The 25,745-nt window shown below is 38.7% G+C and overlaps 1 long non-coding RNA gene across 2 annotated transcripts in view; it reads right to left on the bottom strand.

The window, feature by feature from the left end:
• The window catches only part of LOC135304430 (uncharacterized), a 102,545-nt gene that overhangs the window by 52,843 nt on the left and 23,957 nt on the right, over nt 1–25,745 (bottom strand). For both annotated transcript variants that reach the window (XR_010365822.1, XR_010365821.1), the window contains exon 3: nt 17,842–17,961. This is a non-coding gene — a long non-coding RNA (uncharacterized LOC135304430). The remainder of the gene's footprint in view (nt 1–17,841; nt 17,962–25,745) is intronic.

Genomic DNA, 25,745 nt, shown 5'->3' with positions numbered 1-25,745 from the left:
TCTCAATGTATTTTCTCAATTTTCTCTTCCTTAAAGAGGAAGGGTTACAAGGAGCTTCAGTGCCACACAAGGCAAGGCAAAGCCAAACAAGTTCTTAGTTCCATTATTACACATAATATTTTATAGAGATGCACACTGATCACAATAACACATGGCAAAGAACAAACACCCTTTGCTTCATGGGTAAATTGCACATAAACTGCCAAGATGTTAAATTCATAATTATTTTTACCATATTTGGTATGAACTTTTACCAGTAAAACCACTTTTACTACTAGTTTGGACCTCACCCTGCTAAGTGCTAATGCCTGCTGGAATTTTTGGACTATAGGAATCTCTCATTCCTCACCAGACTTTGGTAAAGTCCTCTAGTTTTAAGACAAGAGCATTGATTATTTAATTTCTAACATCTCTCCCCATGCATCATGCCCTACTTAATGTGGTGATTGCTGGGATGATTGACATAAGCCACCAATACCAACAGGGCACAACACAGTGAATATATCAGTGGAAACATGCCATTTTGCAGAGCTATAATTTTGAAGTCTAACCTTTAATTTCAGAAAGAGATCTTCCAGTAATAAAGCCATTACTGCAGGTTTTACTGTTTACCAGCTGAAATTTCTATATTAAATTAAATAATTGTCCATGACTGAAAATGCTTAGATTCACAACGATAGTATACAGAACATATTTTCTGTTTCTCCATTATTTAAATTTCCAAAATATCTTAAAACTTTAATATGATCCCATGTGAATTTTCATTTTCAATTCCTTTAAAACTCCTTTACACTGACCCCAGAAATATCCAGTGTCAGCCCAGAGAAACTGTTGGATATCAGAGCCTTAGCTGAGTTCTCAACCCACCCCTCAGGGCAGTCCTCACACACATTTTCCAGCCATTCTTGCACCTTCCCAAGACAAGCCACCCATGAAGGGGCTCAGCCCAGTCATTTGGTTTGCTCCTTCAGGTGACCACCTGTCTTCTATTTTGTTTCAATGGGTTGAGTCAATGAAACCTTTGCAGAGCAACAAAAAGGAGTTCAAGTGCTAATTAAACTTTGTTGTTTTCAGTGTAGAATTCAGCTTGAAGGAACTCAGTCTTTTAAAGCAACTGAAAAGTCAAAAAAACAAATAAATTAAAAAAGCCTCTCTTGCTGCATTGTTAAAGACTGCACTGAATTGCATACCCAAAATAATCAAGGAAGGGGACTTGGATATCCAAATGCAGAAATTAGTCCAGATCACTGCTTTTGTACTTGCAAGCTCAGTAAGGAAACAACCTGAGAGGAAGAAAGCTTTTGGAAAGGTTTTACTGGCTATGCCAGCAGCAGCAGCTTGTCAGCCAAAGGCCTCATGTTATAAATTTCAGTATTTCTAAGCAAAGCACAGGGCCTGAACACGTGGTAGCAGGACAAATATTTTTTTGACAGGTTGATAAAATTTTGACATGAAGTCCTTACCAGAATTTTCTGGAAATCTCCTCCAGATTTACAATGTTGTGGAATAGAACTCTATTTTCTTTTGAGATTTACTGCATGAGGTTAATTGCATAGCTCAGATTGAAATGACTGTAGGAGGATGTCAGAGAGAGACATAATTGAAAGGAAACTGAGATAGATTTTTTTAATTTTTGGAGAAAGTCTGGATAAAAGCTTTAGGAGAGTTCCCACAGGAAAGACTTCCTCAAAGACACATTTTCTGCAATTCAGCACAGAGGGCACTGCCTGAAGAATGCAGAATTGGCAGGTGCATGGCAAAGACAACAGGAAAAGTTATTCTTCAAAAGGAATGAAGTTCTGAGCCACGAAAAGTAATCAGCTACATTTACAGGTGATTGTTTAGTTTTCTAAGCTTTCTTACTGTTTCTGATCAGGTGCTGCATACCTGGCCTCAAAAAACAACTGTCCGTTTTCCTCTACCTTTCTAAAACCCAAATTGGGAATGAAAGTAGCTCTAACACTGTCTTTTAAAAAAAGCTTTTGAAGCTATTGTAGTGCTAAGAAAGATGTAAATATAGACAACTAGAAGAAGACTGCTATGGAAACAATCGGAGACCATTAGGGAGTTATCTACAGTTTCTCATATAAGTCTGCTGACTGTAAAAGAAAATTGAACAATGTTGTATTTCAAGATTTACCCTGAAGTGATACAACTTTAATTAAAAGTCTTCTATGGACACCAACTATAAACTAGCTGCTCTTTCAACCAAAAACTCTTAAAAACTTGAATGAAAATGGAATATTTTCTATGTGGCCACCAATGTAAAAAACTTTTCAAGATTTTTTTAAAGTTTTCTACTATTACACACTTAATATGAGCATAAGCCACTGTGGCTTATGAGATATATAGTACAGAAATTTCAACAATATAAGGAAAATGTAAAGATCACATGGTGTAAACTTTTATGAGATGAAATAATTTGCAGAAAACCCAGGACCTTTAATCTTGGGGGGAGCACTGCACTGTGACCAAATCCAGGAGAATGGAGGGCAGCAAAGTGGATGGACCCCCATCCCTGCTCTGCAGCCTCCTCGCCACAGACATGTGTGGAGCACCTTTGCTAAGGGCAGCAGAAGAAATTTAACATTGATTGTACTGGCTGTTTGTGCTTTGGAGAAGACAATTAATGGAGATAATCAGCACTGAACTGCAGCTCAGGTCAAACTGAGCCAAATGCCCTCCAGGACATGTCTCCGGTTTACACTGGAGATGGGACACAGTAAGGAAGGTGCTATTACAATTAGAGATATTCCAAATCTGCCAAGCTCTGCAAAGGTCCTGCTTGCTCCATCTACACTCCTGATGTGTTTGATTCATACCCTTGCTGTGGGAGCCGATGGTGCAGCTAGGCAGAAATACCAGTAATTCTCACTGGAGTAAAGCAGTTTGCCTCCTCCTGCCACCCTGGAGGAAGCAAGATGCAGAAATTTGGTACACTTACCAAAACTTAAAGAAATCCATGACAATTTCTTCCTGCTTTAATAAAGTACATTAGGTCATTATGTGCCTAAAATCATATGAAGAACAGGAATGGGAGGAAAGAACAAGCTGCTGAAATGCTAAGCTTAGCTGAGTCAGACAGGTTCCCTGGTAACAAAAGCAGTTAAATTTATAAATATGCTGCAGCCCCCACAATATGGATTATTTCCCGTTGTTTTTTAAAAAGGGCTTCTTTAAAAATACAGATTTAAAAAAAAAATCAACTTTTGCCAAGATATACGAGGAATTATTTTCTGCCCCTTTTTGCACACTGAATTATCCCAGGACTATTGACTCTGAGAAATTCATTTCTCACTGTGACTATAAAGGGAGCAAAATCTCCTTACCACCATTAAAATCAAGATATCCAGCTTCCACTCTCACCTTTAGGTTCCTTTTAAACTAAGCATTTCTAATAAAAATATTCTGCTTATTTAGTGCAGTACATAAAAAGGCAATAAAGTCCAAGGTTGTAGGTGTTTTTACATAATTCTAATTTATAATAAAATAAAAATACACAATACCTAAAGTACTGCTAAAAATGAACTTTCCTCCTCTGTACCTTAAAGTAAGTATTAAGAACCCTATTCACATTTGGATAACTCTGCATTTATTTTAACTTCATTATAAAACAGCTATCAGACTAAACCATATCAAAATCTTATTTGCACAAAACCCAATCTATTTTTGATACCACTGTTCCTTCATATCTGAGTCATATCAGTCACGACAGCTGTCAGCATAAAACCGCAACTCACTTTTAAGTCCTAAAATGTATGTAAACTTTATTACTTGGCTTAGATCCCTACACTGGAACCCCAGCTAATAATAACTCTACATTTTAGAGAGTATCTTTTGGGACTAAGAATCCAAGTACTAGTTATCTACCAAGGTAATGGCAGAAATTAAGGGAAATTTAATAAAAACATCAATGATAGATCTAGTTTGCAGGTCTCCCTAACATTGGACACTTCAGATTTGGCTGGACAAGTTACTGAACCATCTTCTCTAGGCTGTGCTTTTGCCAACTATGGTTGGACCAGATGACCCTAAATCCCTTCCAGTCTGGAATTCTAAGATTCAATCATTCTGTGATATGAATTACCAAGCCTGGTGCTAAAACAAAACCACAACAGGAATACCCAAATCCAGCAGGGTAACCTACAAGTTAAATTTCCAAGTCCTGTTTTTTTCTAAAATTAAATGACTGGCAACAAAACACAAGAATCAAGAAGCCAATCCAGGCAAGCTTATCTCCCACCAACACAATCCTTTCTTATGGAGAAGAGATGCTCTCTTCAGAGCTTTCCCCTTCTACCACCCTCCCTGACTTTTCTCACTGCATGTCTCACTACTCTCTTAACTCACTGAGCAAAGCAACATGCCCCTGCTGCAGAAGCTCTCACTGACTACCCTGTGCTGCTGATTTTCTGGCTTTTCACAGTCCCCTTAATCCAATTAATTCTATTTCCTCTCCCAGCTTGAATGCAACACCTGCCCATTCCCCAGCTGATAAAGGTCTGTTTTGTCTTCATCCTTGCATTTACCCATCCTCATGCTCCATGATCATTGCAGTCTTTATTTCTTTTCACTTCTAGCACTGGAAGAAACTCCTGAGATCTTTCCGCTGTGTCCTGGCGTGACTTTATGATGCTGAATTGTATCCCCATCTGTCTGCTTAGCCCAGAAATAAGTTCTACACCTTTAAGACTGGTTCCAAGAGTGGGGGAGAAGAAGCATGCAGTTTGACGGTAGAAACTGCACTTGCTCCCCCGCATTCCTTCTCATGGACTGGGTTGTCTGCAGCACAGACAGACAGTAGGACAGAGCTCTCCTTTGCTTTTTGTGACTTCTTTCAGCTAGCTGAGGCAGAGGAGTTACCTGGACTGTGGCTTTACTTTTTCTTAGAACTGATCAGCCTTGCTCTGCACCAAAAACCCAGACAAACACCAGGAGCTCACACCTGGCCCATCGGGGCCTGGGATGTGACATTTTCCTGCACAGGAGGGACTGATAAGAGACTGGGTGAGCCGAGCTACACCCCATGAAAAGGACTTTCTGAATTTGCCATCTCTTCAGAACAGTGAGAGGTTCTACTGTTTAATATTATTCATTTTTTCATGTTTGTGAGTATGTTGTTTATTAAATAAACTTTCTTTCCCACTTTTCTTGAAGGAGATTTGTCTCCCAAAGGGAGAGCTTTATCTTCCAAAGGGCCACTGAATTTTGCCCTTTAGGAAAACATCCCTTTGGAAGTTCCCTTCCAAATTTGTCCCAGACCAGGACACACTGCCTCTTCCCATTTCTCTCACAATCAGCCTGCCTCTTCCACAGATGTTTTACCACAAAGGTCTCTGGCTCTGGAAAGGCGAATGTTTTCTGCTTCCCTTGGTATCTCTGATCACATCTTTCCTGCACAGCACAGGAGGGTGACAGACAGGATTGAGCAGAGGAACTGGCTGGAGCTCAGGGAGCCAAGGGGGCTCTGCAGGGGCTGTACTGCAACTCTTGCTCATAATTACTGTGCAATCAGGCCTTGTTTGCTGCTGTTCTTATGGACTCTATAAAATATGAAGCAGTCTAAGTAACATGTAGGATGCTCCAAGCTGGGATTAGCTAAATCCTGGGCACCAATACGGGTTCAATTTTAGGATTACAGGAAACTCCCAGAGCTGAACCCAGCTGGCCTGCAGCACATACCTGGTGAGAGCAGCTAGAGACTGTCAAGGAAACCCAGAACAGTCCAGTCACTTGCTCATTACAGAGCCTATCACAGTACATGCTTTAGTTCAAATTAAATATTACACCTTGAAACTTGGGATTTAAAACTCTAAAATGGTTCTAAAAAATTTTATGTAAAGTTAGAAGGATGGAATTTGCATATACAAGCCCTGATTCTTTGCTATGGAGCAGAAGACCATATTGCAGAAAAGAAGGCAATTACAAAAGCAGGTCCCCAGAGCATTTTAAGTGGTCCCCAGCACATTCTTAGAGTTCCCCTCCTGTTTGCACATTTTGTTTTAAATCTGAGATGTTTGACAGCAGATCAAGGGCATGGAGGGCTGACAGCCCAGGCAGAGAGGAACTGGGCAGACAGAGCAGGAGGAGCTTGCCTGGGGGAGGACAGCCCAGCATGATGGCAGCAGAGCTGCACAGCCAGACATAGCCAGAGGAAGCCAAAGGCTTTCCCAGCTTCATGCCTAGAGACAAGAGTGTTGCTTAGGCACAGGATAAAGTGATAACACAGCCACAGGAGAGACATGCTGAAAGCTGTGGTGGGTAGGGAGCAGGCCAGCTTGCTCCATCAAACCCCACACGAGCAAGACCATTCCAGGTGGGGAAGCACCATGTCTTTACAAAACTGTGAGTGAGACACTGGCTTGAAGCCAGGGCTGTCACTTTGAAGGAACTTGGGAAGGGGAGGCTGAGTACTGACAGGAGCACTGCTGAGCAGTGTTCATCTCAAGGCAGGTAACAAGCCTGCTCCTGGAGGAGAAAGACAACAGGAAGATAGAGATATTTGTGCACTGGCTTCAGGAGCAATCCACAGCAGGACTCATACAAAAGAACAGCCCTAATTTCAAGGCAAAAAGGCATCAGCACAGTGAGTGGGATACCAGTGACTGGCCCACCTCATCAGGAGGCTTGTGCCTCCTCACACTGAGGAAACAGGGGCCATGGTTGCCAGGGGAAAGCATGATGTGATGGAGGGAGACTGCAAATCAGAGGGTTAGCTTACAGGGTCATAAAGGTGGCTAATATTGGAACAGGCTGCCCATGGAAATGATGGAATCACCATCCATGGAAGTGTTCAAAAAGCATGCATATGTAGCACTTGGTGGTGGGCTTGGCAGTGCTGGGTTAATGGCTGGACTTGATGATCTTAGAGGTCCTTTTTCAGCCTGAACAGTTCTATGATTCTAAGGGAAACTAAAATCCATCAGTAGCATCTGCTGTCATGGCAAAGCTGGGTTTTGTATTGTCTACATTCATTCAACTTTTCTTTTTCCTCTCCAAACAGTCACTCCAGTGAGCTAAATGGTGGTGGTAAACATGAAAAAATTGCTACTTTGCACAGCAATTTGTCATAAACAGCTTGTAATTATTGCAGGAAGAACATGAAGATTGAGTGAGAACAGATTGAGTGAGAAAACACTGTGGATGGTTCAGAAGAAGTACCTGAGAAACTGACACAAAATATGACAAGCTGGAACAAACCGTCACGACTTCTAAATTCCATCCATCTCATCAGTGATCAGAAGGGATCATCGGAATGGTCCTGGGAACCTTTCTTTCAGACTTGAATTCGGTTTGTTAAATATAAGACCAGTATTTTATTAAAGTGCTACTGCTGAGAGATGACCTCTAACAAAAGTATTACTCTAGAGTTTGGAGGAATTTGAAAAATCTGGCAAAATGTTCATTAAAATAGTCATATTTCTGAGAAATCTCCCACTCCCGAGTTACTAAAGCACTTCTAGTGTGGAGCAGAAGCTGAGTTTTGCATTAAGATGCTTTAGCACTTTACATCTTGGTGCTTTCTTCAAGATTTATTCATCTTTCTGCTTTGTGTATGAGCCTGACAACTTTAAAAAACCCGTTTCACATACTAACGATGAAACAACAGAAAAATTAAAAGACCTTCCCTGGGAAGGGTTTTGCTAGACTTCATCCCTTTCAGAAATACCCTAGCAAAAATGCTGATTCTGTCAGGCAACAAAACTCTGAACTCTCTGACAAAGGCTGTGAGCCCCCAGTAGCTGGACCTGGCTGGAGGCAAGGGAGGCACAGGCAGCTCACATCAGGAAAACCTGCCAGAGTTCTGAAAGACCTTCATTTATCACATCTGATCAGAAAATTGCAAATGAATGAATGGCAGCTGATCAAAATGCAATGTGCTCTCGCCCATCCACTCCAACCAGAAACTTGCAACCCAAAGGCTGGTGCATGCCCAGCAGCTGCTCCCACGCCAACAGGAGAGTGGACAGTGGAGGGTAAGCCCTGCCCACGCTTTTGGAGACCAGAGCAAACTGGTACATCACTTCACTGATTCCTCACAACCCAGACTCGTGGTGTGGTTACTGTGGGAGGGGATGTGAGCCAGACTCTTACTCATTTCTATTTGCAAGCATGGGTGCATGCGAGTCCAAAACTGCCTCACAGTGAGCTATTTAGAAGAATGAGAAATATGTTTAAGAAAAATGACATTTGAGAAAGTCACAATCTGTCTGCCAGTTTTTCCTCTTCCTCTATCAATTCACAGCAAGTGTCTTATTCATTGCCCATTCTCTGCCTTCCTGTTCTTCTATGTGAGTTTTCCTGTTTCTTTCAGTCTTTAGAGCATTTGAGGGACTCATTGACCTTTCTATATAACAATATTCTTTGAATTGCTTTAATATTTCCATCACTGTCAAGACCAGAACCTTCTTTGCTGAAGGCTTTGGTAGTGCCAGAAAAAAATTAAATTTAGCTCAGTATATATACATATATATTTCCTACTTCCCACACACATAAAAACAGCACATTCCAGTTGGAAGTTCGTCTAAACTCTTTAATTATACAGGTTATTTAGTCTGGCTCTTTCCTTTCCGATTACTTTTTAACTAAATTAAATGCCTGCCTCTTGCTGTCCTTTCTACATTAGCAAGCCCATTATTGATTTTTATTATCTTTCCAAAGAGAAGGTTTTGCAGCTGATTGCCATTTACACTGTAAGCAGTTCACTTCTGCTGAGGATTCCTGCTGCCACTGATACTGCTGAAGACAGTTCTCTTGCAGCTCAGTCGTGCCCAGCACTGCAACAGGGATTACTGCAAACATTACACAGCTTTGCGTGGCAAGCAAAGACAAATGCACAAATGCTTCTCTAGCATAAAGAACACAATGATATTGCTTATTTGTGAAGTATTTTTGTACCAAAATTGCTCCTTGTGGAGGTTTATAATTTACCAGCCAGCTCCCTAAAGAGGCTCCTGTTTGCTCTCCTGTCTGCAGAGATGTTTGCAGAAGAAAACATGCTACTTTTTCTTCAATTGCAATCAATGTAGGGTGAAAGCAGGTAAAAGGATAGGAGACAACGAGGAAAACAAAAGTAGCAAATATTTAACAAAATGTTTGGCCTTTTGACATCCCCAGAGATGATCATGGAGGGGCTAACAGAGGATGCTCAAGTCCAGAAGTGGCGGGATGGTTGGTCACCAATGCAGTGGCTGGAATTAGCTGCAAACAAAAGGAAAAATTCCCAACAGCCACAGAGCAGGTTTTCCTTTTCCCTGTTGGGTACATCTGAACAGAGCAACTTGCTTCAGTGATAGCTATTGTTTATGCTACGTTCCTACCTGAATGTATCAGAGGCCTGATTTCTCATTGATTATGCTACTTTCCACTCCTAGTAGCAGCATCAGAGCAGAGGTATCAGAGACTCAAACGAGAACAAAAAAAGCCTGAAGTGGCAACACTGATTTGTTTTGCTTTTACATTACACTTTTCCTCAGCTACAGTTCTGAATTCCCAAGGCACTGCAGAAATGGTCAAAACCAGATGAAAATGAAAACATAAATCGATGATTCACAAAGAAAGCTGGAGAGAAGTACACTTCAAACAATAATGGTTTAGAGTGGATTGAGAATATAACTACCATTAAAATAAATGCAAAGCCTCCTGACAAGCCTAAAGAAAAAAAAAAAAAAAAAAAAACACCAAAAGGAAATAATGCAAGCTGGTATAGGAGATTATAAACATAATTACAGAGAATATACAACATTTTACATTAAGATCTCTGCATTTCTCCCAAGTATATACGCACTAGGATAAAAACAAATCTCAGCAATGACTTCAATTATTTTGCAATGTAAACCTTTACAACCTATGGTATTTATACAATGGGATGCAAACTTTTCTCTCTTGCCACTTTGCAAGAGTAGAATCTCTTTTAATCAGGGTTGGGGATACCATTTTGACGGTCACAGAAATAACTGCAGTTAAGTATGAACATACTGGGTTGTAGTTACAAATGAACCAGGCAGGTAGTGACTGCAGAGAGAATTCAATGGCATATGCCAAAACCCCCTGCAACGCCCACAGGCACTGGGCTTCCAGCTGAGCAGCACCCAGGCTGTGGCTACAAATGGGCAATGTTTGGCAGCCCAGCCAGTGCCACTTCTGAGCAAGTGGCACACAAAGGACCACAGGACACACAAATCACAGCGATTACAGTATAGAAAAGAAATGCACTTTTTTTCTTTTTCTGGAATATATATGTGACATCTATAAAGTTACCCTCTCAAGCACATGGCCTGCAAGTACTTTAGCCATGGAGCTAAAAGACCCATCTAATATTTCTTATTCCTGCAGAATTTCTGGAGTGAAAACAAGCTCAAAGAAACTTCTTTTACTGTTCCCTGAGTCACACAGATCATCCTCCCTTGTATCACATTGATGTTTTGCTTCCCTGGCAACTGTACCTACAGTGACACAGTGCTCAGGCTGTGAACTGCACCTCAGCATGGAGCAACTGCAGCAAACACCTGTGGCTGAGCCCATTGATTACAGCACAACCTTCGGGGAAACTGCAGAATTAACAGTGTCATTAATAGTTTAATAGTTTTGTATACCCCAAACATATCTGAATAATGAAAGAAACATTGCAGTCCATCAGCCTGCTCTCTGTATCCACTTCTGTTCCATTATTAGTGGGTTTTTCCAACATTTTTACATCTGTCCTGGATTTTATTGCCAGGTTGAACTTTCCTCTTTTTCTATTAACTGAAAATTAGAGTCCACCTAACTCAGTGGAGTTTTGCTGTGTACCCCAGATGACAATTCACATATTTAAGAATCATAATGCAAAAGGTAAAAAGCATCTCTTTTCACATACCGACCTTTTAGTTAATTTGATCTGACTGGGGGACTGGGACAAATCCCTGGGTAATTTCATAGCAGACCTTCCTTAACTCTCTCACCCCTACCCAAATTCATCTCAGCACCTCTATTCAGACCAGCACATTTTTCTCTGAGACCTCACAAGCTTTATCTGACCTTCAGGCCAGAGGGCCAAAACCAAAAGGAAGGTAGAGTTTTAAGGGTGGCCTTGAAAATGTGGTAGGAAGATTTTAAAGTAATTTCTTCCACTTGGTACTTGAAATCAGTTAGAATAAACTAATCTTCAAATTTTGAGTCAGAAGCATTTTAATGCCTTCTGAACCACTCTGGGGAAGAGGTCATACTCCACAGGCAGATTTTCCTCTACTAGGAGAATTTGCAGTGCTGCAAGGTAAAATTCTTTGCCACCTAGCTCTTACTATTTCACAGAACTTGATTCACAATACGTTGTTAGTAACCTTTATTAAAATTGCATCAGTCATTTCCCTTCAAAAGAGACGATGTATGCAGTTTTTCATGCTACACCAAACACTGGAAGAACAAGATAGAGAGACACATTTGAATTTACATAAAGATTGCAAGCTGTTGTTCCAAAGTAATTCTGGTGTGCCCTGTGAGTAGGCTTTTGATCTGATCAGATTTCTGCATATTGAGTGTAACATGTACAAAATCTATAATTGGAGTCTGTTTTCTGAGAAGAGATAAATTGCTTCTTTCTGTTAGCAGAGAAAATGGTACATTTCTGGACAACATCTTTCCGGACATGTTTTTCATGTAAATTGAGTCTTTTTTTAATCCAATAGATACTTAGAACTGATAAAAAAAATTAAAAGAAATGCTTAAATACTTTTTCTATCTCAGAAAGTTTACACTTTAATAAGTATATCTTTTTCTTTATTATTTTTTCCCTGAAGCATAAATGTTGTATTTCATTGCTTATTTAAGGAGCATTTATATGTTGGGATAGATGAGTTATTCCAGACCTGTCTGCATCAATTTACCAACTCTGAAAAACACCCCTATTTCTGGATTTCTGGGAAATTCTGTCTAGGTCCAGTTTTTCTTAGCACTAGCTTATACTTTTGCTAGTCTATATTCTTAAAAGACATTTCAGATGGGATCATACGAAAATGCTTCTTGTACAATATTGAACTACCCAATCAATCAATCAATCAATCAATCAATCTCCAGTGTTCTCTAGTCTCCACAAGCACTGAAATTCCAGAAGAAAAATAAAGAAAAAATTTGATGGATTTTGTTTGGTTTAAGTTTTAGTGTCAATTTTCTCAGGCTGGACAGATCAATTTTTCTTATGAATTGCTTATGTCCTTTAAGTCCATTTTTTTCTAGAGTGCCTACTTCACAACAAACAACCCACTCTAAGCATTTCATAAGTATTTCTTCTATACCCAAAGTAAGTTGAAGATTTCCCAAGTTTGCTGCATTTTCATGAAAACTAGAGGAATGAGAATCTAAGTGCAGACCTCATGTTCCCACTCTAAAAGTTGAAATCACAAGTGCTGTACTTCTCCAAACTCTAAACCTAACAAACACCAAATAGAAGACAAAGAGCCACAGCAATACAATAACACACAAAAAAAAGGTGTGGAACAACAGGAGTCTGATGTGTGAACCCTTCCTGCTGCAGTCTGTAGCAAGAAGGGAGTTTGCTGCAGGTCCTGAAATGTAACCCTTCCATGCCCATTGCAAAAAACATAAAACCAAGCAGCCAGCAAAAAACCACCAACAAAACAAAGGAGAAGGGGGAAAAAAGGACTAGAATGAGATGATTCCCAGATAAGATTGTTGTAGAGGAAAAGCTACAACATCCAAAAGCTACAACATCCAAAAGCTAAGCTAAGCAAACAAGGACATTAATGTAAGCCAGGTAAAAACAGGAGTAGAAGGAAGCCAGCCATTAATGTCTCTCTGAACTAAGAAAACCCCAGCAAGCACTGAGACATTCAATTTGCAATTTTACTAATCTCTAAGTATAACTGTGTGCCAAAACTCCATGTAAATCATACATGAGCACAGAAAATGTGTGCTGTGTGGGCAGAGGAGCAATACATCAGAGTAGATGCTTCACTGCATTAGCACTTTCTGGAAACAGCACATGCTTGCAGATGTTCACAAAGGTGAGGTCTAGCTCCAAGTTGACTCCATCATTGACATCTACACCCCTGGTGCTGAAAGCAACCCATGCACGTGCTCAGGACCCCACTGGTGCCCATCAGTCAGAAGCAGTCTTGTTCAGTAGTTGCAGGTTACCGGGCTCAGTAGCCTCTGCTTTAGCAACCCCTGATCGCCTGGATGACCCCATCAGAGAGCCCTGCTCCACGCAGCACCTCAAACCATGCTGACCTCTGGCATCCTTTTCTGAAACTTTCAGATGTTTCTGGGCAGCCAAACTCTGCAGCTCCTTGTCTTCCTAACCATGACCTGACCTAAAGCAACCTTTCAAGGCAAGACTGCACATACAGAAGCAGAAAGGAACTGGAGCCTAACGGAAATTTTGTCAGCAGCCAGCCTTCAGTGTTAACTTTACCACCCCTTGTCCAGTACTGACCCTAAAGCACACTTGCATATGTCTACTATGTTCAGATAACTCTTACCTTCTAAGAAAATAAAGGGAAATAAAATGACTGAATACACTGTCCAAGGACTATTAACAACTACAGACAGAATGGAGATGGAGAGAACAGTCACCAGGCTTGCAGATCTCTGCGGTTTCACTAGGGACAGTTGCTTTGTTCCTGTAAATCACAGCACCCACATGGCATCTGCCCGCTGCTCTTCTACACCACTGCACACTGTGAATTCCACTAAAAGCCACTGTCTGGTCCTCCTAATCACGACAAACAGCCTCTTCATTTCTCTTTCTATCCCTTGAAACTGTTGTGCTCTCTTGGAAATAAGGGGATTTCCCTGCCTTTATTTTTCTAAGAGTAAAACAGTTCTCACTGTGAGATGCAGTAAGCCAGCTGTCCCCCATTGCCTTATGTCATGGCCCATGTTTAAAATGTTTTGTTCTCAGACCTCTTGCAGATACAATATTGAATAACAAGATGCATAAAAGCAAATGGATAAATGAAAGATAATCAGCATCACCTTGAAAGAGTAGTATTGACATAAATAATATGTAAGTCTCTGTGTATTTTGATATATACATATACATACATACACACACATACACACGAAGTGGGGAAATAAAATAACAGAATGCAGTTACTATCTCAAATGATCTATTGACAGATTTTTTATTTGCCCTTAAATACTGGCCTTCTTAATTAATTCTTTTAAAAGTCAAAGTATATATGTTCACAAAGGAAGCAGCTGAAAACTAGCAGTTCCTCTTACACACACTAGTCCAAAAAATAAATCCTGAATTTTCTGTCAGAGAGTTCTGTCAGAAAGTCTATGTAAAATATCCCAACCTTGTGCTCTTCCTTTTGTACAAAGTCTGGAGGTTTTTCTTGCTGAAATAAGTTGAGTAAGAAGGCAAGAATGGGTTTAGTTCACTGGACCCACTAGCATATCTGACACATCTGTCTGTGTGATCAGCTGCAGAAGATACCCTTAAACACAAGACGTGTAAGCTGGTCTGTTTGCTGGGTCAGAGGTGTGGGAGAGCAAAAAATAGTATTATTTGGCCTAATTAATTATTTACAGGCAATCGAATTTCAATAGATTGAAGCTATTGAAGCTATCAAAGCAACTGCACTCAGACACATCTTCTATAAGAAATATTTAAAATTAGAGAAAATACAGTCTTTTTTGTGCTTCTCAATTAAGTTGATATTTGAATATTGGCCTTTATTAAATTCTGTTTTCATTTTTTTCTGAGTATTAAAAAGGTCTTTGTTGGCATTGAGACTGTGATATATGAACCTTTGCTGCAGTTCACACTTGGTATCCTGTATATGTCATTCTAACTAATAGGGGAAGCATGAAAATCAATATGCCTCTACTAAGAACTAAAACTATCTAAATTGACCTATGACATGCAGCAAAACAAACATTTCTCATCATTTTCTAAAATGGATTCTGCATTTTTCAGCTCCGCAGTAGTTTGCACACTGAAAATATCTAATATTTAGCTCACATTTGTAGTGAATGGTAGAATAAGTGAACTATGTCCACTTTAAGACATTTTAATATTAGATATAAATTTATATTTTCCAGAAAAATGAAGAAATAAAGCTACCAGGAAATTAATTTTGGTTGTTTCACATGCTTTAAAGCATTCAGACCTCTGGGATCTCACATTTCATACCCAAAGCTGATGAGCCATAACAAAAAGACAGCAGACACTTCTGAAGTTATGGGCTGCTAGGTACAAATTGCCAAATTATATTATAACTTCTGAATTCTTTTCTATTTATACAAGAGGACAAAGGTCTTTCTAGCATAACAATCTAATAAAAATTGATACAATTGCTTTCTGCATATTTGTCCTTCCATGGCTAAAATTAGTCTTTGTCTGCCCACATGCAGAAGACTTCCCTTGCTTTGAATTTGGGAGTTCTGCTGGGTTCCTCATTCTCATGAAAACTGAAGAATTTTAGCAGTTTATAATGCAGAAATTTGACACCCAGTAGCTGCATACTATTGCCAAAGCACTGCAACTCTGATATGAAACACCCTCCACCTCCCAACCACACTGAAATATTTCTTTCTCTGAACAAGACAGACCTGTGGCTTCTTGCTGATGAACAGCAAACCTTTGAATCTGTTTGCCAAACAGGTTCCACAAACATCATGTCTAGTATTTCATGTGAACACTTCACCATGTGACATCTACTGAATGTTTTTGAAGGTTTCATAGCTGATGTGTCACTTGGGGACACAGTTTAGGGGTGATTATTGGGGTGCTGGGTTCACTGTGGACTGGATGATCATCAAGGTCTCCTCCAACCTTGCTGTTTCTGTGATTATCAGCTAGATACCTACATGCAGTAAATATCTTCCCAGAAAGAACTCTGGAGTACTAAAAAAAAAAAAATCTTTAAAATAAATGTGTTGAAAAAATTAACAGGTGAAATTTAAGAAATTGTTAATTTCAGCCATTTCTTAGAGAAAAAAATCCAGTAGTTCACAATTTTGCAGAGATAACAAGCTAGAAGAGGATTTAAGATGCCCAGAAATCAAATAATGTTATATATACACAGGAAGAAGACAATTTTTCTAGGTTCGACATTTCAGCACAAAAGAACAAATGAAAAACCATTTGCCAACAATTTGTATGCCAAAACTGAGAAGCCATAATTATATGATTGCAAAGTTACATTTTTATATTAAAGAGAGGAAGAAAAAGATAAATCTTCAGCTTGCTTAATATATTAGTTTTTCCATAAAAGTACCTAGTTAAAGAACACCATTGTTCGGTTTTGCAGAAGAAAAGCAGTTAATTGCTTTCTATAATTACAAAAAAAAAAAAAAAAAAAAAAAACTTTATACCCCATTTCAGAAGAAAAGCTATATGAAGAGAAGTAAGTCCCTGGAAGAAATCTTCCCTGTGAGCTCTTCCAAAGGCATAGGCTAAAGATTAGCATTTATGTGAAGAGACACAGGCATTTTCATCTGAGTATTGCAGGTCAAAATCTTACTAATAAACATGCACCTAACAGACTGTGTGTCTTGTTATCTTCCTTCTACCCCACACTGCAGCCCTCATTTTACTTTTCTGTTGATTCATATAGACTGGAAGGAAATTGAAATCCTTTGCTTCATTCTTAAAAAGCTTCTAATTCCATATTTCAGCCAAAATCCTTTCTGCTATATGTACTGCTTCAATAAACATTGCTCCCCCACTCTCCACCTCACATCTCTGACTCCTCCATTTGTGACAATCCTATGCTGGAACTAAATTAAAAACTTGGGAAATGTAAATGAAGTAGCTCGAAAATGATTTATTGCAGTACCAAGAATTAAAAGTAATAGAACAATACAGGTCTTTTTGATCAATCTACAATGCCCCACAGGCAGTTTTATTTAAGTCAAAGTGTTATCTCAAATAAGATGAAGAAAAAGCAATTCAAAAGTATATTCTAGAAATATCTTAAACTGGCTTTGTAGAGACACAAGGGTACTTGCTTTCTGCTGCATTAACACTGATGTGCTGATATGGTATCTGCAGAAGCCAGGCAATTAGAGCTCTGTGGGAGAGTGCTCACAGCACTCATTGAACTGCAGCATAGTTAAAAATACAATGTAAAATAGATGTAGATGAGAGAAGTTTAAATAGTCAAAATACATACAGAATGATTGTTGACAGTTGTAATCAAGATTTCTAAAGACTTTACTAATTAGAAGTCTAAATAATTGAATACATGCTAATTCACTTTAAAAAATTTTAAAGTACAGACTGCTTTTTCTGGGAATAAAGGTTTTTTAGCCTGTGGTTCTTCCCCAGATGCCTCAATATTGTTCAAAAATAGCCAGAAATCAAAAGATATTTGGTCAGATATTGTGTTAACTTATTAATACTGAAAGATGAAGAAGCTTGAAAGAGAGACATTTGACAGATGACAACCTGCATTTATATGCACTTTATCCTATTATTAGCACACTTTAGACCTTAAAACACCCATGAAGAAACCTTAAATCAGGACTGTAAGTTTAAACTCCTTCAGATGTGAATTCTGCTGTACAAATTTGTTCCCTGGCTCTTCCTTATTCTCCTGAGTCATAGGCAGACCCTCACAGGGAAGGGTAGAGTGAACATCCTTTTCTCTCCTCACCCCAAAAAACACAAGTTGAGTCCAGGAAATTTTTACCTAGTGCAGAATTTCAGAAAGTCAACATTTGTATTCTGGTCCCTTTTGCCAGGACTTTTCTAAAAGTGTGCCAAGGTAAGACCACTCAACTAAGGACCTCTTACACCACACCCTTTTGTACAATGACTTACACCACCTAAGAGCTAAATGTTAATGTGCCAACAAAAGCTACATTTGATAGAATTTTGTTTCAACTTACTGCCAAAGAGCCAAGTTCATCACTTTATCCTTCTGGTGTAGTGATTAGAGGAGGACAGATACAGGCTGCTCGATCCATTTTTATGTTCTCTTATCCAGCTTCTTCAAAGAACTCTTGAGCCTGTAATGAAACGCAAATAAACAGCTCAAATCAGATAACATGGTTGAAAGCATAAAAGACACATAGGAAAAAATGAAACACCTCCACAGCAGGGAAGGGAGCTCCTGTCTCTCCATCAAGCCACTGCAAGGTAGCAGAATGGATTTCAGCCCTCAGCCTAAGGAAAGGCCCAAGAGAGGACCTCAGGAATCACCTCAGAGGTAAAACCCTTTCCCCTGTCCCAAGTGCCTTCAAGGTATTCTTAGGTATGAAACATATTTGCTGGAGCTCACATGTGAAACTACACCCAAACCATTGCAATCCAAAGGCCTAAACAACATAGGTTGTGACTGAGACCAGAAAACAATGGGGGACCAATGAGTTTGGGGTGAATGATCCCCAGCCTCCCTTTGTAACACCTGAAAAATTATTATTTAATAAAATTATTCTCTGCTGGATAGCAATTGCAGAGTAATATGTGTGTTTATCAGCTGTCACATGTCAAATACGTGTCACAAAGATACTGCTGTCACTTATTGTTTCCCTCAAATGCAACATTATTTAAATATTTATGTACCACCTTTCTTTGAAACTTGGTTTGTAACTCTATAGTATTTTTCATAATAATGCATCCACTCATGGAATACAGTCAATTGTGTCTTGGGATATGAGATCAATAACATGCAAAAATCTCACATTTTGTGCTAAGTTTTTATTCTTGAATTAAATTAATTTGGACCATCTTTAGGCTAGATATTACCAAAGTGATAATCTGATGATTCTTCATTTCTCTGAAACGAAGCAGTAGCTCTAAGTATCACTCTCCTTGGAGAACAGTTTATGTTATAGAATTTAGCATCCCACCTAACATCACCTAAGGAGATTGATCTGGAGAGGCAAAGACTGAAAAACCTTCACTGCCTGCAAGAAATCACTCCTCCTAGAAAAGGAGATTTTATCAGGAACATAGGAAAGATACAGGGAAGTCTGACACTCTTCATGATATCTTTGTTCTATTTTTCTTCACAAAAGCATCATATTAACAGAAAAAGTCAGCTCCTTTCCAGGTATCTGACAACACATTCACCACTAAATTTTAAATTTTATTTGAAAAAATGAAACCCTTAAAACCTGTTTCCTAAGGCAGGAAACTTCCATAATAAGGTAAAAAAAATCTTCAGTCAACTGAAATAATGCAGCTTCAAAGGAAAACTTGGCAATTTTTCCTTGCCTTCTTCATTTCCAATAAAATATTTACCCTTATAATCAAAATTCAAATATTCTCTTGAGAAAAAATGCAGGTGATTGCTAAAACAAACAGATGGTACACAAACTTCTAAGGAAATTTCTTTTTGTCAGATATGATAGAAATTATCTAGCTACATAATTGAGTATGTAGCACGAGTGCAAGGAAACTGACTAAATTTATGCACTGGCCTTTTTTCAAATACTTTTTTTTTCCCTTGAGAAAGCATAGTTTGCTCTTCTAAATACCCTTTGTTTCATCAATTGTCTTCCCATAGGCTTAATTCTGTCTCAGGGCTGTAATGTCAGTAAGTCATCTAGATGCTGAAAGTGCAAGAAAACTTTGACATTTAAAAACAAGCTAATTAATTTGCTTTAGAAATGCTCTAAAAGGCTGCAGAAATTAGCATCTTTCAGAAGGAAGCCAATTGTCTGGACAAGGAATAGAAACATAATAAACTATAAACAAAGTCAAATATTTTACTTAGAAATTTGTGATTTTTGAAGGAGGTCTTTTATCACACTAATTTTTGGTTTTAAAAATTTTTCTACTTTCTAATGGGATAATTTAGTTTCCAAAAATTTCCTACATAGGAAAAAAAACTATTCCATTACTTCATTTTTATGGAAAAGTTTTGTGGTCTAAGCCCTGTTCTCCTGATAGTGTCACACACAAATGTTGACTCTTCTTGCTTCAGAAAGAGTGCTGAAGTCACTTCCTCAGGTAATTATTTAGTCCTGTGTTTCTTGTCACTGCTTTATCCAGCTCTGCTGGATCTGACATCTTTCTTGTGCCTGTGCTGAAAAGAGCAGAATTTAGGATCTGTGAAGAGCAGCTACTCCGCAGAAAATGACATGGAGCCTGAACAGACTATCCAAAGCACACTTTATATTGAAACTGAAACCAGCCCTGGAAAAAGAGGCACACATCTCTTCTTTCAGTGTTCCCTGTCCTATAGGGACTAGTGCCTATCCTTAGGGCTTTTCCTTCCAGAGTTACTGACACACTATGACACGACTTCCTAGCCAGACAGACCATAAAAATACCATTACTGAACATAAGCAGCATTTTTTTCTCTAAAGCAGCACAGAAAACCTTGTTAGATTCTGTACAGCAACATCACTGTCCATAACATTGTATTCAATTATAGAGTCACCAACTCATGCTTGGGTGTTCTCCATAAATTAATGTAGCAAACTGATTCCAACATTTTAATCAGTCCCACTGTCCAAATGCCCCTTCAGTTGTTTTGACATTATGGAGCAAGTGGTTGCTCTGACAATTTGATTGCCAAGGAAATTCATTTAGTGAGGTTCACCAACCTGGTTCAATGTTAAGGAATAACTTCCAGCCCAAAACCTGCAATGTTTAAATTGGTGGTATTTCATATCACTACAATATCAGTAAGAAACACTGAGTCAGCTACTGATACATATGAAAGTTCTATAATTCCAACCTAAATCAAAATGCTACATCCTATTGTGCTACTACCACAAAACCACGTTAGGCCAAACTAAAATTATGTCATACATAGGGAAATCCATACATTAGCATAGGATTTTAAGATGATCCTTTGTTTTGATTTTTATTTTCAAGTAGAAGTGTTCTAAATATTGTGGGATTTTTTCCAAAAAAAAGTTGACTTTCTTAGTGCTAAAATTGATTTGCATCAGACAGATTCTAGAATTTTACATGTTATTTTTACAGGCTTGATGCTGTGATATACATACAAAATGATTGATTCAGTGGATTTCTGTGCCTTAAAAATCTTACAAATTGCTGGATTAAGCTAATATTCATATCAGCACCAGTAAGAAAAGTGAAATAAATGCATATACTCTAAGCTATAGAGAATGCTGAAACAGATCAAAATAAATGGAGGAGACCAAGACAAATGTCTCCTCATAGGAGCAATGCCTATTAAAACCTCAAAGCAGGAAAGAAATATCCCTGAATATAACTTTCCACATTTGTCACAAGTTTTATGATTGTTAACCTACAACAAAGCAGTTAGATCTCTAGGCATCTTTTGCCTAATTTCTCTTTTTGGGCCAGCACTTGTCAGCCTCTGTATTTTGGCTTTCATGTCAAGAGTATTCTCTACATAGAAGAAGTGCAAGCATTCCCAAATCATAATTGTAAAGCAAATTCTCTATTTCAGGCAAGAATAAATTCTACATTTTTAAAGCAAATGTTAAAGCCCATAAAGAAGATGGGCTTATTAGTATAATTTATACATCAGATAATTACAAACTCATATTTGTAGGACACTGATTTTTTATTGTCTAATCATGACAGAGACTTTATTATCACACAGACTTTATTATGCAAAGCAAACTGGCCAAAACCCCAACCTTGAGTCTGAAGAAAGGAACAGCCCTACCTTCTCCACTGGGTAATTTGTATCAGTGAAGGAAAAAAATAAAACTAACAAAAGCCCCTCTGTAACCCCACAGACTCTGACCTGTAGTTCTTAGGTTACAACGAGAAATCACTGTCATGCACTGTGCTGAAAGAAATCAAAGAAATACAAGGAATATAGTTTCTCTTCGTTTGCTTCCACCAGAACAAGTATCAAAAGTCTGGTTGATGACTGCAAATCTAATGTTATGAGCTAAAAGTTCAGCTGGTCACGGCCAGTCAGTGGAGACAGATGCCTGAGACAGATGCAGTGAGTCAGCCCTGAGCACACGGGGAGCCTGGACAGCTGCCTAGATGCTGAAACACCACACAAAGGGAGCACTGGAAGCAACATGTACAACACATGCAACTGCCTCTCTCCGGAAGCCAAGGCATGGCTGACCTTCAAGCTCACCTTCCCTGCTCATGTAACCTGAACTCATTGGAGCTGATGCACCCACTGCAACCAAAACCATGCTGAGAAGAATTCTAAATTCAAGTGTGGGCACTACTTCATATAGGAATTCTATGGTCCTTTGTGGTGAAGTGTTCTAGCCTGTAAGCATTTGAGGAAGCAATGTGAGCCAGATGACAAGGTACTGAGCACTCTCTAACCAACCTGGGAAACGGCTGAAGCAGAACTATTTTGAAATGTGAGTATTCCCTACTGACTTCCCTTTCTAAAGCTGAGTCTTTAATCAAAATCATTGCAATTCACATAGAAAGAATTTAAATCTTGCTCATCTGACTTTACCTTAGCCAAAAAACCCAAAACCACAAAAATCCCCAAACTCTGAGAGACTGAACTGACTTTTGCCATCTGCATCAATTCAAGGGCAAAGCTGTCTTTCTGGAATTGTAATCATTGTATCAAGGTAGGACTAAGATTTGGCTACTTCATAGAGCATATTAAATAGTAGATTTTATCTGGGCTCTAACAGCAATCACTAACCCTTACCCCACAAGACAAAAGACATTTCCTGAAAGAAAGGGCCAGCTTTCAGGAGAAATGAGACCTTAGCTAACACAGTGCGTGAAGAGGAATATCACCAATGACATTTGGTTTTGTGTTTTGCCTTTCTAAGGGTTGCAATCCTTATTTCAATGCTCTTACTCAACCTCACTCAAATCATACCCAGCATTACACAGTGTTACAAAGCTGTGAATTCAATGCCTCTGGTGATGAATAAGGCACAGAAAATCTCTAGTGTATACACATATTCATGACCCTGTCTACAGATGTTTGCAGGTGACTCCACATGAAGCTTAGATATGCAGGCCCTGTACCTGTACAAGCAAGGTTAGAGTAAGATTCTCACATGAACAGTTGGACTGCATGAAGACTAAAAAGGCTCAGTCTTCAATCACTCTGGTTAGACAATGCAAAAGAAGCCTGAAATTCTCCAATGGAAATGCTAGGAATAGAGTTAAATTAAATGTAAAGTATATAACAGTCTATTATAGACTTTTCTGTTGATTTATAATTTGGGGGGATGGTTAGCAGCAGATAAGCATTCAGTCACCCCAGGACATAGCTGTCTTTTTTAGAAATCCTTTGTTCTAGAATTCCAGTGGGAGATTTTTGCCGAGATGAGGCATTTAGGTATGACAAGCAGTGCTTCCTACTTTCACTTGAGTCAGAAAAGCTAATATGCAAATAGTCAGAAATTAAATCCAAATCATTGACAAATGACTGTTTCTGAGAGACTTGAAGTGAGTTCATTTTCCAAAAAATAAGCTGCCGAGTGCTAATCTAATGCTTTAAAAGGCCAACCTACCCAGGCAATGTAGGAGGATGTCATTAATAAAACACTAGCATTTAGATTTTTCTTTAAAGAACATGCTCAGAGCTGAAGAACATGTCTTTAAATCTCTATAGCAGAGGTGGGTCATAGAATCCCACTTGCCTGTAAAGAACACAAGAGTTTCCTGCTTTCTTAACTCAGGGAAGATAGAAGCTAGAGGAGGACAGCATAACAGAATGCAGAAATGTCCCTGAGATCTAACCAATACCAAGATACACGAGTAAAAAAAAATAAATAAATAAACAAAAAAGTGATGCTCTATTCCACAGTAATTCACATTTAGGATATACTTAAAGAAAGCATTCCAGATGTTTATAAAAATGAATACTTTCAGAGAAAGCTTATCTGACACATATGAGAAATAAACTGTAGAGTAGGTCCAGTCTAAGTGTTATATGGATGTAAGACTGCATTTGACAAACCACTAAAAGCATGGAATCTAGGGTTACTAACTTTTAACTCAGTCTTGTGGATGTGCTACACTCTGGTACGTAGGGTCTTTGAGTCAGCCTCGAAAATGAAAAAGATGAAAACATCTTATTTACTTGTCTTTAAGTGTGCAGTGAAAATGAGGGCTGACTGAAGGGCCACATTAAGGCCACATTCAAATGGCAAGGGAACAAATGCAGAAAAACTAAGCAAGGCATATGCAGGAAAATAGGCCAAAGGTCATGTGCAGAATGAGGACGAGGACTGCATAGTTAAATGTGCCCACTCAGAAAATGGGTCTGGAGGTTAAAATGAAAAATTACATTACATAAATATATAATGGGTGCAATTCTGGTCCCATCTCAATCTCATATGATTTCAGAAATTATATAGAAGACCTAGAAGCAGCTCAGGAAAGTATGACAGCAATGGGCAAAGTTAGGAACAGCTGCTAAACCTGTCAGAGAGGAAGGGACAGAGAAAGCTGAGCTGCAAGATCATTGATGGTGCAGAGGAGATTTCGATGTCCATCAAAAGAGAAAAAAAGCTTAGGAACTTCAGACAAAAACCAGCAGGAAAAGGAAAGCACAAAGTTCATATGGGATTTGATTTTGCAAGTCTTACTGCAGAAGATAAAGGTGCTGAAAATGGATCTGAGCTCAAGGGAAATTGGGACAAACTTATGAAAGAGCAGGCTTCTAGAGCTATTGAGTACAATGTCACCACTCTCTTGCATAGAAGATACTTTCACTCAAAAGGGTTGGAGGATGAGAAAATATTTAGTGAGACATCACAGAATGTTTGCTCTGCTGGGTGCTTTTCTCCTAGTCATTCACTTTGGCTACTGCCACAAACACGACACTGGGCAAAACAGTGAAATTATGTAGGTACCTAGTGAAATTATGCATAAGCTTCATCCTGCTTTTAAATAAATGCAGCTGGTGGATATTGCCATCATGATTATTTTGTGGTAAGTTTGGAGTAGCCAAGTCCTTTGGGCACTGCTCCTAGTTTTCTTTCAGCTCAGAATACTTGACACAACTTTCTTGACTACTTTTAGCTAGCACATTTCAACTATGTACTGCATTATTCCACTTCAACTGGAGCCTGGCTGCTGAGTCATAATGTATTAAAAAGACCAAAGATTTTGTAAAAAATTATGAAAAATGAATAATCCTCTCCCAACAAACTTCTAACAAGGTGCTTTGAGGAAGAGCTTTTCATTAAATTTAGGACTTTCAAGCTGGCATTCAATTAAGTATTTCTAATGAGCGAAAGCAGAACTATAACCAGAAAAAATGTTGTCAAAAGCTTTTTCATTCAATCAACTGGCTATGAGTCAAGTAAAAAGACAGGAATATTCAACATCTTTCCACAAATGGGAATGTGAAATTGCAGGTTATATATAGTCTTCTCCAGAGCAGATGCTGCTATTCACACACACCAAGTACACTGAGCAATGGGCTGTTACCACCCCTCAGGGCTTCCAAAACACAAACCAGGTAACCTTGAACAGCAATTTAAGTTAGAGTAAGTTCTGAACTCTTAAAACAGCTTTGGAAGTGTAAATAACCAAAACATCTCAGTACAGTCCTCATGTACTTCGAGAGAAGTTTCAGAACTCAAATTTCTCTGAGATCCCATGTGTCAATATGCCACACATGTAAAAGAAATGACACAACAGTGGGTGAATACTTTTTGCCTTTATTTCAAAGCCAAGTTCCTGTGCTGAGCATTGTTCACGTCTGTGCTTATCAGTTTACTTTCCCAACAATAACTGAAAGGTTACAGAAATAATTTCTGTGTCATTTATGCAATGGTCTAAAATTCAGACAGGATCTGTACAAATATTTGTAAGTAAAAAATCTGTTGGGAAACAGGAAAGTTCAGAAACTTCAGAAAAATTGATCAATTTTTGCTGTCAG

Source organism: Passer domesticus, chromosome 7 (assembly GCF_036417665.1).
Source record: "Passer domesticus isolate bPasDom1 chromosome 7, bPasDom1.hap1, whole genome shotgun sequence".
Taxonomy (NCBI): domain Eukaryota; kingdom Metazoa; phylum Chordata; class Aves; order Passeriformes; family Passeridae; genus Passer; species Passer domesticus.
This window is presented reverse-complemented; position numbering and strand designations above follow the sequence as displayed.